The sequence below is a fragment of the Rhipicephalus microplus genome, chromosome X, assembly GCF_043290135.1.
Source record: "Rhipicephalus microplus isolate Deutch F79 chromosome X, USDA_Rmic, whole genome shotgun sequence".
In the NCBI taxonomy this organism is placed as follows: Eukaryota; Metazoa; Arthropoda; class Arachnida; order Ixodida; family Ixodidae; genus Rhipicephalus; species Rhipicephalus microplus.
The window spans coordinates 19057710-19071641 of record NC_134710.1 but is presented as its reverse complement, the minus strand read 5'-3'; positions in this window follow the sequence as shown (position 1 = coordinate 19071641).

Genomic DNA, 13932 nt, shown 5'->3' with positions numbered 1-13932 from the left:
TTTTTTATAGACACTTTGCCTAATGTTTATTTGCATGTGCGGTTTTGCAGTCTTTTGTACTTGCGTTGCACTTATCTAAAGACTTTGCGAAACTAGTGCACCTACGGTCGCTTGACAAGATGGTACAGAAAAAACGTTGCGACTTTTCGTCGTGAGTTTCAGCGCTATAGCAGTGTTCCACTGCATTTATGTATCTGCCTTGACACTTCTCGGCCTTTTGGCTAGGACCTTTTTGAGTCACCAGGCGGCAAGTTTTTCAAGCTTAGTCATCCCCCGGGGCTCGCGATCGGCTCGGCCGGTTGCCTGCAACGCGAGGATGGCTTTCCGGGCGCCCCCTCCTAAAGCGCACTGCTTTTGCTTCAACGCTTCGACGGATTCTACCACTGATGAAATCATCGACGCAATTGAAGAAGTAACCGGGCCAAGAGGTCTCAAGTCCCTTCAGCACCAAGGCGGAACGAAGTTCTGCATCGCCGTAGCCACTGCGACGGCCGCAGCGAAGCTGTCGTCGCGGGGAAGTTTCGTCCTCAACGGAGTCTCAGTACCAGTCACCCAAGTCGGACCTCAAGTAGTCGCAGTAACAGTCTTCAGGTGCCCCCTCTTTCTTGGGGATGCCTCTTTGGCTGCAGCATTCACCCAGTACGGCAAAGTAATCGACATCCATGAACAAACGTTCAAAGGGCGCCAGCACGTGGGCAACAGTCTCCGAGTTGTACGGCTGGAGATGACCAAACCAGTGCCGAATTTCCTGACCGTGCAAGGGCACCGTGTAATGTGCGACTATCGGGGCGTGACGAAAGTCTGCTCCCGATGCTCCCAAGAAGGCCACGTGGGGAAGGACTGCCACACCCCGAGATGTGCGAGGTGCGAAGCGTTCGGCCATGACACGACAGGATGTTCCGCCTCATGCCGCCGGTGCGGCGGGGAACACGCGACCGCAGACTGCCTTCAGCCAAGGTCGTATGCGGCGGCCGCGAGGGAGAAACCTCCCCCAAGTCCGGCAGCCCCCGAACCAGATCACGAACCTCGTGCGGGAGTCACTGCCCCCCGGGGCAATACCGAAGAGGTACAAGGTGGGAGGACGCACAACCCTCAGGAGGAAGAGCCCATTAAAGACTGGAGTGCAGTGGTTGAAGATGCGTCCCCAAGCCCGCAGGTGACAAACGACTCCGCATCCGTGTCGGAGACGGAGTCACTGTCGGGAGCAAGTCAGCTCACCTCAACGAAATCGGACGACACAAGGCAGTCGTCCAGCTCCATTGAGGACGCACCCCCAAACACCGAACCCTCGCAGGACACACCTGTGGGCGTCAAGCACCCCAGCGGGCAGGTGGCCGTCGGGCGAGGACACCGCACGCCCGCGAGTGAACCTCAGCATCGGAAACCATCGGGCGACCCTCCGAGCACGCAGCAGGACCAAGAACCGCTGAGCCCGGTGTCCCGAGTGCTGAAGCAGAGCCGAGACCCCAACCTTCGGAACCCACTGAACGACATTTTTGGACCTTTTGGCGAGGACTACGGAATGCAGCTGGACAAACCGGATTTGAAACGGCCATACCAATCGTCGGAGTCAAGCTCCGAGGAAGAGGGAAACCCCCGCAAGCAGGCGGCGACAGGAACGCCGCATACCCAGGGCCCCTCCGGGCCCACGCCTCCGGACGCGTAAGGCGTCGACTGACCCGTCGTTCACCGGCGGGAAGGTATTCCTACCTTTAGTAATCATTTCTCTAGCAACATGGTTAACATAATTACCCTAAATGTACAGGGGTTTTGTAAACCCGATAAACAGACAGAGGTTATCCATTTTGCTAGAGAGAATTTTATTGACCTTTTGTTTCTTCAAGAAGTGAATTTTGTGTCGCCGGCAGATGTAACAGCGTTTCGTAATCGGTTTAATTTACCGTGCTACTTTTCACTATAGCGTCCACGCGCAGTTGCGGCGTCGGTGCCGTGATAATGAACGCCGCCCTTTTTTCCACGCTCTTTTGCACTGTTGATAGCGTCGGTCGAGCGTTGCAGTTGAAATGTAAGATAGGCAGCCTGCGTTTGCGCTTTGTATGTGTGTACGCGCCGACGCGAAGGAGAGACACGAACGCTTTTTTTTCGTTCGTTATCGCCCTACTTCATGGACGAGTGCGCGACAGTGCTATGTGGGGATTTCAACTGTGTCACTGATAGCATGCGAGATGTACGGGGCCCGGGCCAAGGCAGAAATGTTAACAACGCTCGCGAGCTCGTCGGCTTAACACAGGACTTCGGGCTCCAAGACGCATGGATTCTTAAGAAAGGCAACACGTTTGTCCCGACCTGGAAAAGGGGTTCATCGGAGACAAGGCTTGATAGATTTTATGTCTGTGGGGCCTTGAGTCCTGTGGTGGCCGACGTGGCGGTACGCGCCTTTCCGGTAGAGGCGGGTCGAATCTCCGACCACTTTCCTGTGGTTCTGTCTATGGCCTTGCCGGATCGTCGGTTGGACGGGGCGCGGATATGGCGCCTCGATCTGGCGGTGCTCGCAGATGACGCGGTGAAGGAGACGCTAAGGGCGGGGGTTAAGGAAACACTTTCGGGCGCGAGGGACCCCTCTCAGGAGTGGGATAGTTTAAAAGCACAGTGGCAGCGTTGGGCTAGGGAATGTGGTAGGAACGCGAGACTGAGACTCACGTACGAGCTTAATGAAACCCTGCGGAAGATAAGAATACTGAAAGCAGGCGCCCCCTTGACTCCAACCACGAGAGAGTACTTGGGAATTTTGAGAGCCCGATACGACCGCATCTTCCTGCAAACGACCCAAAAGGTACACATACACCCGCCAGACTCAATTTTTCGAGACACGCCTGACCTCAGCCGTTTCTTGACTTCACGGCGTTCGCCGAGCGGCCCTGAGTACGCGTTGGCGGTGTGTATGCCGGACGGGTCGGTTTCGGAGGAAAGCGTAGATATAGACACGCGCTTTTTGGAGTACTTTTCTAACTTGTTTGCTGAAGGCGACTCACAAATAGATGCGAGCACGGTAGTCAGCGAACTTGAAACCTTATGCACCGAATTGCCTAAATTACCGGAAGAAGCAAGCGCAAACCTAATGAAAAAAGCGTCTGCCGTGGAAGTTTACTCTATTTTGCGATCTTTGAAGGTAGGTTCAGCCCCGGGCCCGGATGGTCTGCCGACCGAATTTTATAAGGAGCTTTGGCCGGAAATTGGTGCTGGCTTGGTAGCCATGATCAATAGAATTTTAAAAGATGGGATGCTCCCAGACTCATTAGCGGAGGGTAAACTAATTTTACTACCGAAGGAAGGGAAAGATCGTAGGCAACCGGGATCATGGCGACCAATAACCGTGTTAAATGCGGATTATAAGATTTTCGCGGCCGTCCTAGTGAGTAGACTGAAGCAGTGGTGGCCCGAAGTGATTTGTAATCAACAAACGGGCTCGGTGATGGACAGAAACATTTTTAACGCCCTCACGCTCACTCGGGACCTCTTGGCGTACATGGCCCACACCAAGACGCGAGGGTTTTGCATTTCCTTAGATCAGGAACACGCTTTCGACCGCGTCAGGCACGAATACCTTTTCGGTGTATTAAGCAAGTATGGGCTTCAGCCCAAAGCTGTTGCTTTGTTCCGTAACATCTACGCGAACATGAGAAGTGTCTTGGTGCTTAACGGCGTAGTGAAGGGGACGATACACCTAACCAGAGGCGTTCGGCAGGGGTGCTCTCTGAGCCCCATGCTATTCGTACTGTGTATCGACCCCTTCCTTCGTGCGGTCTTGGCTGACACTCGAATACGCGGCCTTCCCCTCCCGGGCACGGCCACGGTGACAGTATCTGCGTACGCCGATGACGTCACTGTGTTTGCTCGAGACGAGGATAGCATCTCGCAGGTACTCACGCGTTTCGGGGAATATGCTAGGCTCTCAGGCGCGAAGCTAAATATGAATAAAAGTAGTGCCATGGTGCTCGGCAACTCGCTTCAATCGAGTCTACCACACGACCTCCAAATAGCTACGAGGCTACGGATTCTCGGTATCACTTTTGACAAAACAGGAGTTGCACCCGATGTGTGGGAGGAGCTGAGCAGGGAAGTGACTGACTCGACACAGAGAGCTATGAGCTTTAATTTTTCCTTTGCCGAGAAGGCATATTTGATCAAGTGTGTTTTTTTGGCGCGGGTCTTTTATGTCTCGAGAATAGAATTTCCCCCGGAAGCAGTGTTGAAGGCCCTCGACCGAGCCGTATTTTCTTTCTTTTGGGACGGGAAGACAGAGCGCCTGCAGCGAGATGCACTCAGGCTTCCTCGGAATCTTGGGGGCTTTGGTCTCCCGTGTATTGGTACGACGGCGCAGCTGCTCGCACTTAAAACAGTGCTGGGAATTTTAGATGATGTAGGGGCACCCGCAAGACCACTCGTCATGTTTTTTCTAGGCCCGCAGCGCAGAGTGCTGGTCCCCCGAGCACTGGGAAATTTGTGTCCGAGCGCGGAGCATACACCGCCCTATTATAAGGCACTTGTGGCGCTCTCGCGGGAGCTCACGGCCATGGACCCGGATCTTGATCCCCGAGAAATTGCCCCTGTGCGGCTATGTGGACAGCTGGTTTCCACCAGGGGCACGTTACGAAGCCCGCCACCCACGTTCCCATGGCCCGAGTTAACGACGGGTAAGCTACCAAAAGAGGTAGCTGACTTGCAATGGCAAAGGGGCTGGCGAATTTTACCCACGCTGGAACGATTACAGCGTTGGGGGGTAGTGCAGTCCGCCAGGTGCCCCAACTGCGGAAACACGGAGACCGCGACGCACCCGGTCTCAGCCTGCGTGGTGGCAAAAACATTTTGGCAGCTAATTCACAGAACCATGCCAAGCCTGCGTGTCGCTCACTATTACACGAGAGACCGTTGCCCCCGGGGTAGGTTTGGCCGATTAGTGATCGCCACTGGCGAGTTTGTGCTCTGGCGTAATCGCTGCAGGGCGGCTGTCCGACGGCAACGCCTGCGGCTACAGTGGCCGCTGTTATCTCAGTTTAGAGAGACACTTGTGTGCTTCCTTGAGGCGCAACTAGCAGCTCACGGGGAAATTGAGTTCTTGAGACACTGGTCTTGCCCTTTTTTGGGAGTGACAGGAGATAAGATCAAGCTCTCTGTTAGATTCCCCGACTGTCAAATAGTTTAAGAAATTACCATGTCGGTGTTTTTTTGTGGGTTCACTTCCCTTTGCTGTGTGTTTTTTCTTCCTTTTTCGTTTTTCTTTTTCTCTTTGGCACAAGCTAACATTGTTAAGTTGTAAGGAAAACGTGTCTGTTGTACAAGCTTGAGTGTTATAGGAAATAAGCAAGTTCCGTCACGTAGTATGTGTTGAACTGTAATTAGATCCACTTTTGTATGTGCAATGATATTTACCAGTAGTGCTGTAATTGTCTCGTGTTTGAAGTAAATAAAACTTTTCTCAATCTGCCTTGACTGCATTACGTGCAGGCATGTGACCGGGACGGCTTTTTGCTCTCCCATAGTGGAGTACTACGTACTCTTAATCGTTAAACACTTTTTTTTTAAACACAGCGCTGGCTGTGTTGATCAAGCACAAATAGTAGCCCCGTCGAGGTGTTCTAGTGTCTGAGGCACTCGGCTAGACACCCGTAGGTCGCGGGATCGAATCCCGGCTGCGGCGGGATTCGAACTCTTGTGTCGGTCTGCTCGGCCGTTTCTTCTTCCCCGTAATGCGCTATACCAGTTCAAGTTCGATGACCCCGCACTGAGCGATATCAATGGACGTTAAAGAACACGAAATGGTCAAAATTTCTGGAGATCTCCACTGCGGCATCCCTCATAACCATATCGTGTTTTTACGTAAAACAACACATACTACTACTACTACGACTACTACTACTACTACTACCTTTGCTACTACTACTGTATACTACTACTACTTACCACTATTTGGCTTGCGTTTGTCGTCTCGTCGTTCCTACATCGTGCCTTCGCCAACCTTCACAACGCTTAGCGTGTTTTTGGCGCGTCGTCTCTGACATAAAGTTTCCTAATATACACTAGAGGGAACTCTGGCGCTAGTGTCTATGAGAAATGCAACTCACGGCGCTTCAGCGAGCATGGGAATGATAGGTAGTACACACATTTGTCTAACATTCGTACTTCTGGCCTGCTTTTGGTTCCGTGTGTGTTCGTGTGGCCTCTTGGAGCTGTTTTCTTACGAAACAAATATTAACAAATGTTCAGTGGTTGCGCTACACCATCTTATTCGTTTAGACTTACCTTTCCAAATTGGGTCGCAAACTTCAAAAGGGTTGAATCTTTCTTTCAAAACAAAGCCGAAACACAGAAATAAACGAAGCCGCAAGTATGATTCGCCGCCTGCAAGTACGAAGACTAGGCAAATGTGTGTACTACCCATCATTCCCATGGTCGCTGAACGATCGCAGCGCCAGAGTGCCCTCTAGTTAATTTTGGGAAACTCTATGGTCTCTGACCGCAGTTTCAGCGGAGGGACGTCGTCTATGGTGGTCAGGATCCACGCCTGCAGCCTCTTCAAAAGTACGCGCACTGACTGACCCATCCCACAGAAACGGGTAATACACAACAGAGAACGCCGAAGCGACACAACATCGATGGCGTACGTGCACGAGTATGCTGGGGCACGTCATGCGCGCGTGACCTTGCTTATTGTTACAAGCTGCCACTCTAGCGTCGCCAGCGCGAAGTCGGCGACGGGAATGACAGCAGGTTGGTTCGTTCCGTACGCAAGCAGAGACAGTGAAGAGATCAGAGACGTGAGAAAACAAAACAAACTTTACTCTAGTGATATTGCAGCACACGGGATCTAATACAACACTTCAATACAACTAACAAAATACATCGACACTTGATACAACTAAAGAAATATATAACAGAAACAATAAATCAGCTTACGAGAGAGAACTATTACAAACTACACAAATTAACAACAATAGAACTACGGAGTAGAAAGTTCGAAGATATAAACAGGTGAAGGCATACGTGTGATGACCGGCAGCGTTGTGTCCCCGACGATCGGATGCGAGAAGTCGAAGAGAATTCTGGCACGACTGCGATGTCGGCGGTGTTGCAACGCTGGTGGCTCCGGGACGCTAGTGCTTGCAGGTGACTTCGAGCAGGTTGAGCTAACTCGAGGCGAAGTCCCGATGTCTACGTTGCAGACGTTAATATCGCGTCACAACTAGACGAACGGCTAAGTTTAGGTGGCCAGCCGATACAGAGCCACACTAAAAACTTCTAGAAGAGATGCTTGTTGATCTGTTTCTACACCATCTTGGTCAGCGACTAGTCTGCCTAGCAGGGCAAAATCCTGCGCTTAAATCCCCCTCGTGTCTCCTCGCTCTCTTCCTTGGGGACAAGAGACCTCTACCTGGGTCCAACCATGCGCGTTTAATTGATGGGAAACTCCGCCCCAAAAATATTTTGGACCCCACCCCCTTTTTAATTGGGAGAGGGCCGTCAACTAGCGAGAGTGACAACCTGTCGGGTTGTTGTCATACGGCTTGGCCACTAGAGCGTTTCCCACGCTTTTCCCCGTGGGAACGGTCAACCACTTAGCTCTCAGTCGGCGCGTCTTGTAGTCTAATCCTTGTTCGGGGTATACCGCGGCCTTCTACGACCTTGCGGACGTCGCCACAGTTACAAAAGGATTAACTGTCGGCGGCGACGTTCTAAGGAGAGCACCCCATTTTGCACTTATCGGTTCCCTCTCATGTGCCGCCGTTTCTCACGGTCAGTCGGGGAGTACGGCGCCCGTTAATTGCCGTTACGCGGTGTCGCCGAAAATAGCCGTCCGTGACACTTATGCATGATGTTCTTGGTGCGTTTGCATCACGTGATCCTCCAGCCCCGACACCAAAGAGAGCAGGGAAGGAATTACGCTCGCGATGGCTACATGGGGCGAGAGGCAAAGAATTCAAGCCTTCTAAGAGCATCCTCTTCGAAGTTTACCTCTTCGCATGATGGTTTTGTGGCTTGTAGCGAACTCATTTGAAAAATCACCGTGGTACAACGCTTTTCATTGGGCACGCAAGAACTTCTAGTGTTTTAACTACAACTTCTTATGTCACCTACAGAGGGATCTTTAAAAACAAATTACAAACAAAACAAAAGCCGCGTGTACATCAAACATTTTACCCGCAGGCGTTGCAGCAGATGGGTTACCATGCCTAAGAAAACCCGCCTTCATTGACAAAGCACACTTGTTCCTTTTATAAGCCATTTCATTCAGTCATGAAACTAACAAAAAGCGAATTAACGTGAACACTAGATCTGATACGACATTCTAAAAGCTTAAAACAATTACCACTGCGCGAAGAGAACTGTGTAGGTACATTCATCTGCGAATGCGAGTTTTACCTTGAAATGCTTGACAGCTTTAATTGCAGTTTTACTCGACGGCATGATAGTAATTTCCATCCTACTTCATTTTACATATTGGCACAGCTGTAATTTTTTAGCAATGGCTTAGGACAAACCTTGTAGCCCTGTTCTCTATTTTTCTTTTTTCGTGTTTGTCACTTAAAGACATATGCCAAGGGATCCCATACGGCTCAGGCATAGAGTGAATGTATGCTGAATACACCGTTGATAGTAAACATGCTGGCGCATGTCTCAGGCTTCGCTGTATAAAGTATAACGGTTTGGTGTTCTTAGCAACCACAGAATCAACAGGAGCATTCCATGAGTGGCCCTCCACGATTTTTCATTCCTTCTCCACCTATGTCCGCGGCTGCTCAGAAAAACCTGCTCTTTTTTTTTCTCCTGCAGGTTTTCAGGGCGGTTTTTCAGTTCCTTCAGGGCACTGGACAGCTGTCGCCAGAAGTGACGGTTGCCGCTTTCAAATTCGACTGCGTCCTGCGTAATGGGTAGCGTGTTTAAATCAGGATCGCGTGAAAACCATTGTTGTTGTTGTTGTTCTCCTATTGTTAGTGGCGCATACCCACTGTGGGGGATTGGCCAAGAATCGAGTGGTTTCAAAATTTACTGTTCAGATTTGGAATGATGGAGGTTTAACAGAAAGATTACCGATAGCCTAGGAAAGTGTGGTGCTTAATGTAGGGAAAACCATTATCCGCGTCAAAATTTTTCCGAACTTGCTATATGCACCCACTACGTGGTATTAGGGGAATATGCGCAATAACGTGAGTGCCTTTTGTAAGAACGGGTGGCTGGATTTGAACCACGAAGTCGTTATGATAATCGCTTGATCTGACGCCTGATGGTAATGTACGCTCTCACTAATGAATATTACTGCGGAGTTACAGTTTGTGTTGTGAAGCCTGTACACAGGTGTGTTTGCAAAACACGAAAGTTGTTTTTACTGCATTTCCGAGCATATGAAGTTATTTTTCACTGTACTTTCAAGCCGACACATCGCTGTGTAGAATAGCTGCTTGCCGTGCAATCGGCTTGAGTTCGATTCTCACTCGGACACGGAAATTTTTATTGTATTATTTATTCACATATTTATCAATTTTCGGGTCACGCACAAGATCATTTTTCGCTCACAACCAACGACGCCGACACCAACGCCAGAATTTCCGTGAAACGAGCTGTGTAACGATATTTTGTTGAAATGCAGCACATATGGCACATTCTAATTACGTTTATCTGATAAGGTTCAACCTCTTTTAGTAATAACAATATAAAAGGTACACGAGCGTTACCACGTTCTTTTTTAGTTTATATGCTTTAATCAGTTCTCTCTCGTATTTAGAGGCTGGGTACGAATAAAACTGGACCAGCAAACACATACTCTGAGCAGGGAAGTGTTTTCTTTCCGATGTGATGGGTATCTCAACGTTTATGGTGGTGGTGGGGGTAGGGATTAGAGGAAAGAAAAAAACACCTAATTTCTGCAGCCCGTTAGGGAGCACGGCGCAGCGTCTGTTTATGGCATTCAGAACCGCTTGGTTAGGATACGGTGGTGGTAGTGGTTAGAAGATGAGAAAAGGCGCCTAAATACTGCGGCCCGGTCGGGAGCACGGTGCAGTGCCTGGGTTTGGATACGCACGGCCTTGTGGTAGTCTATTGCCCGTGCCTTTGTGTGAGGGGGAATGCCATCTTGACAAATAGAAGCGTTTGGTTATCTCGTTGAACATGAGCACACTGCGAACTAGACGGCGGGGGCGGCGTAGTCCTCGGGCGGCCTGTCCGCGCACTGAAAATTTGACGAACGCCTTCCTCAAAGTGCCTGCTGTTGTGCCACAGACATGTTCCTCGTCCGGGAGCACGTCTCACAAGATCGAGCCCTGTTTCGACAAACTGTCTCCCCCCCCCCCCTCCCAGCGCCGCCTTCTGTGCAGGAGAACCGTGCAGTCCGGGGATTACGTCGTTTCCTCCGCCGAACCACTTTGCAGTAACGGGTATGGCTACGTCTCCCCCTCCGAGCCCGAGAACTGGTCTGAGAGAATGGACCAAAGACGCTAATTAAGGCCGAGCCGGCCCCATGTTAGGAGATTTTGCCCCAGCCGACGTTGTCGTGCTGGCCGGCTTTGTACAAACGACAACCTGCTACAGTAAACGCTCCTTTTGTTGCTGTTTTCCAAACGGATTGCCTCCCTGTTTCACCTTCGGGCTAAGGCTTCAGCGAAGCCCGCTCGACTGCTCACTGCTCTTCGCCACCGCTACCATCGCGACAGAGCAAATTCATAACACTGCCCACGGACGACGACACGCTGGGGGATTCATACCCCTGTCGAAGGCTGGCTCTCAACATGAGAAAATGACCATTTTTTCTGTCTTCTTCAAACTGGACCTCCTCCCCGCTCCTCGCTCAGTAGCCGGCTCGAAGGACGGGTAATTGTTAATGCGGGAGCAGGTTTTTTTTTTTTTCGCTAAAGTTCCGGTAGGTGGTGTCGTGATCCCACCGCTGATCACCAGTTGTTGTGATCCCGGGGTGCTGTGGTAGCGTGGTGTAGCTTCGGGTTGAGGAAACGACCGCTTACAAGATGGGGATACGAAAAACAAACAAGGTTTATGGCACTATTTACAAATATTTACAGCATGAGGTTAAGAGTTCACAAACCACGAGCGTGGTGGTTAAACCTTTGCTTGGTTCAGAGCGACGTCCTGCACTCTGCGGCGCCGTTATAAGCCCTGTCGGGCTCCTCCTCTTCAGTGGAACACCAATCACACACACACACAACAGGTGAGGGGTACGAGCATGCACGGCGCACGTGAACAACCAATTTCGAGTCAAGATCACTGCACTTAAAGGTGGCGCCAGAGAGGCTCTTGCTCGTCGTGTATGTCGCTGGTCGAGGGGTTCCAAGCTTCGGACAGCAGACATCAAACGGTCCGCCAATCTGTCCGCTCAATTAGCAGGGCACTTTGTGGCGGCGGTCGCCGTTTCTTCAAAGAAATACGCTGTCTTTGTTGTCCCCTCTGGAACGGCTTACAGCTTTGTGGCGACATGACGTCTCATCCGCCGGCTAGCAGGGACAATACCTGGCGGGCATAGGCATTTCGGCGAGTCGGCTACTTGTTTGAGGATTAAAAGAGCGCCGCTCCCCCGTCAGCTCTCGACGCTGGTTCCAAGAAAACCTGGGTTCCAGGCGTGGGAACGCGGCCCGGCTACGCTTCTCAGCGACAGCATGGCGCCTACCGATGGCGGTCGTAACAGTGGACATGTGTGAAGGAAAGTCAAAATAGTGTGCAAAACTAGCTATCTAAAGCTACATTTAGCTACCTAAAGGTAGCATATACAGTAACTCTATGCGAGACGAATGCGCCGTGCTCCCTACCGGGCTGCAAAATCACGCGCCTTCTTCCTCTTCTAACCACCACCAACACCATGACGAATACGCGGCAGGAGTCCGGCACTGTTTTGGGCACAGATCGCCGCAGCGAGCAGCCAGTAGCCCCGTGCTACCATATTAGACTCGCTCGCTTCATATAAGACCATGTGTTGACTGCTCAACATCTCATCAGATTTTTGTTATGTTCTCATTTCGCATTCGCTATTGGCCATTCTTTTTGGGTAATCCCTTTCTTTGCTCCGTTCGAATGTCTTATTTGCTCGTATTCTTACCGATGAAACGGGCACACGTGACAGTTCGAAAGTGTTGTGGCTCGGGCGAGTTCGTTATCCATGAAACTAGCTTGTGTTAGTGCGGCACATATGAAAAGAAAAGGGGTAAGATGAAAGAGACGTCTAGAAAGGTAGGCGCTAAACTTCCACTACATCAGTTGGAAGTTTAGCGCCTACCTTTTTAGACGTCTCTCGTCGTCTTTCCACCATCCTTCTCCTTTCTTTTCATATGTGCCGCGCTAACACGAGCTAAGTGCACGTGAGAGATTTTTATACACGATTCTGCTACGTTTCAATATTACCCTGACGTGAGCAATGCATGCGTGCGCACCTATCTCGTTTGGATGTAGAGATTGAAACCTTGTGGTAACACTCGTGATATTTTTTCATGTCGCGTGCAGTAGTTTATTCATGTTTCGGGTGGTAATCCATCACTGAATTTTTTTAAAATTCTGCTTAAAGCATAGCGGTGATTTAATTAGCAGGCAAGTGTTGAAAATGACCGACGCTTGCGAACCGAGTTAATTTTTTTTTTGGTGAAAATGTTGAATAAAGGGGGCAGGGGTGGCTCTTCTTTTTGTAAACAGCAACACGTGCACATACACTTCTTGTCTGGTTGTCACTCTTGATCTCTCCTTTTTTCTGGACCGCTTCACATTATCTTTGATTTCATCGGGCTACATTCAATCCTGCTTTAACGCTTGTTTCTTTTACATGTACAGGATTTTTTTTTCTTGAATCATAGCCATCAGAGCTGAAAAGTGCAATACTGTCTTCTATATTCATGTATCAAAGACATTCTCCGTTATTCCAATTATTTTTTCTTCGTCCTACTTTTAAAATGTTTATTATGAAAGTGCCGTGAATCTAAGAGATTGTAACTCTTCACCTGTTCACATTCTCGATGATGACTTTCCTGCCTTTCTTGAGGATTACGTTGGCTGTGGGATCGTTCAGATGTTCTCTGTGGTATCTATAGAGACCCTCAGGTGTTCCTTTAAGACATAATTGTTCAGGAACCGCAGGCGTTAGATCATACGTGTGAATACATTTGGGTTACCCACTTCGTGAACGTGCCGCTCTTTCACTGCCAAAAAGCATGAGTATAGTTGGGGCAGCAGGCTTTTCAACATTTTCACTGTGTTGGAGACAATATTGGCATTTCCTTCTCGGCCTTGCACGGTTACAAAGAACTCTTGGTCTCGAAGGCACACTGACACCCTACTAGCAACTGGTATTTCGACTAAAGTGAAATCAGTATCATATTTGCGCCAAACATTCCACAAAGTGAGAGAAAAGACGCCCAAAACACGTCAATGAATCAGTGTTTATGAATGCAGTTGCCTTCTGGGCTCATCACTAGATAATGTACATGTGAGTGGTCAGAAATGAATGTCTTAAAATATGTCTAGTTTAGCTCACCAAAAGTCTACTTTCTCGTTTCATGTGATGTAATGTTCTTGATAGCACGTAATAAACTGTTGCGTACGCTAGGCTTCTACAAACATAAGTAATGCTGATGACACTTTCTTTTATCATATTGGTGCTTATGTGGCTGCAATAAGCGTTAGGTTCTGATGCTTACGTGCACTTGTTCATATTACTTTATAGGTTCATTTTTAAAGCTTTTGTATGCGCTAGCAGGGTAGACAGAAATTATTTTTCGGGAGTGGCAGGTGTTTATAAGCACAGTGCAGATATAACTGTATATTGTGAATGCATATGTTTGTCTTGTGTTGTTATGGTCTTGACATTTGCGTCTGTTTATAAGTAAAATTTGTAAACTTGCACAGCATAATTTTGTACATTCGTATCGGTATATCCGCTGCACACAATCTGTAGTGGTGTTCATTTTATTTTTGCTTTAGAGTTTTAAT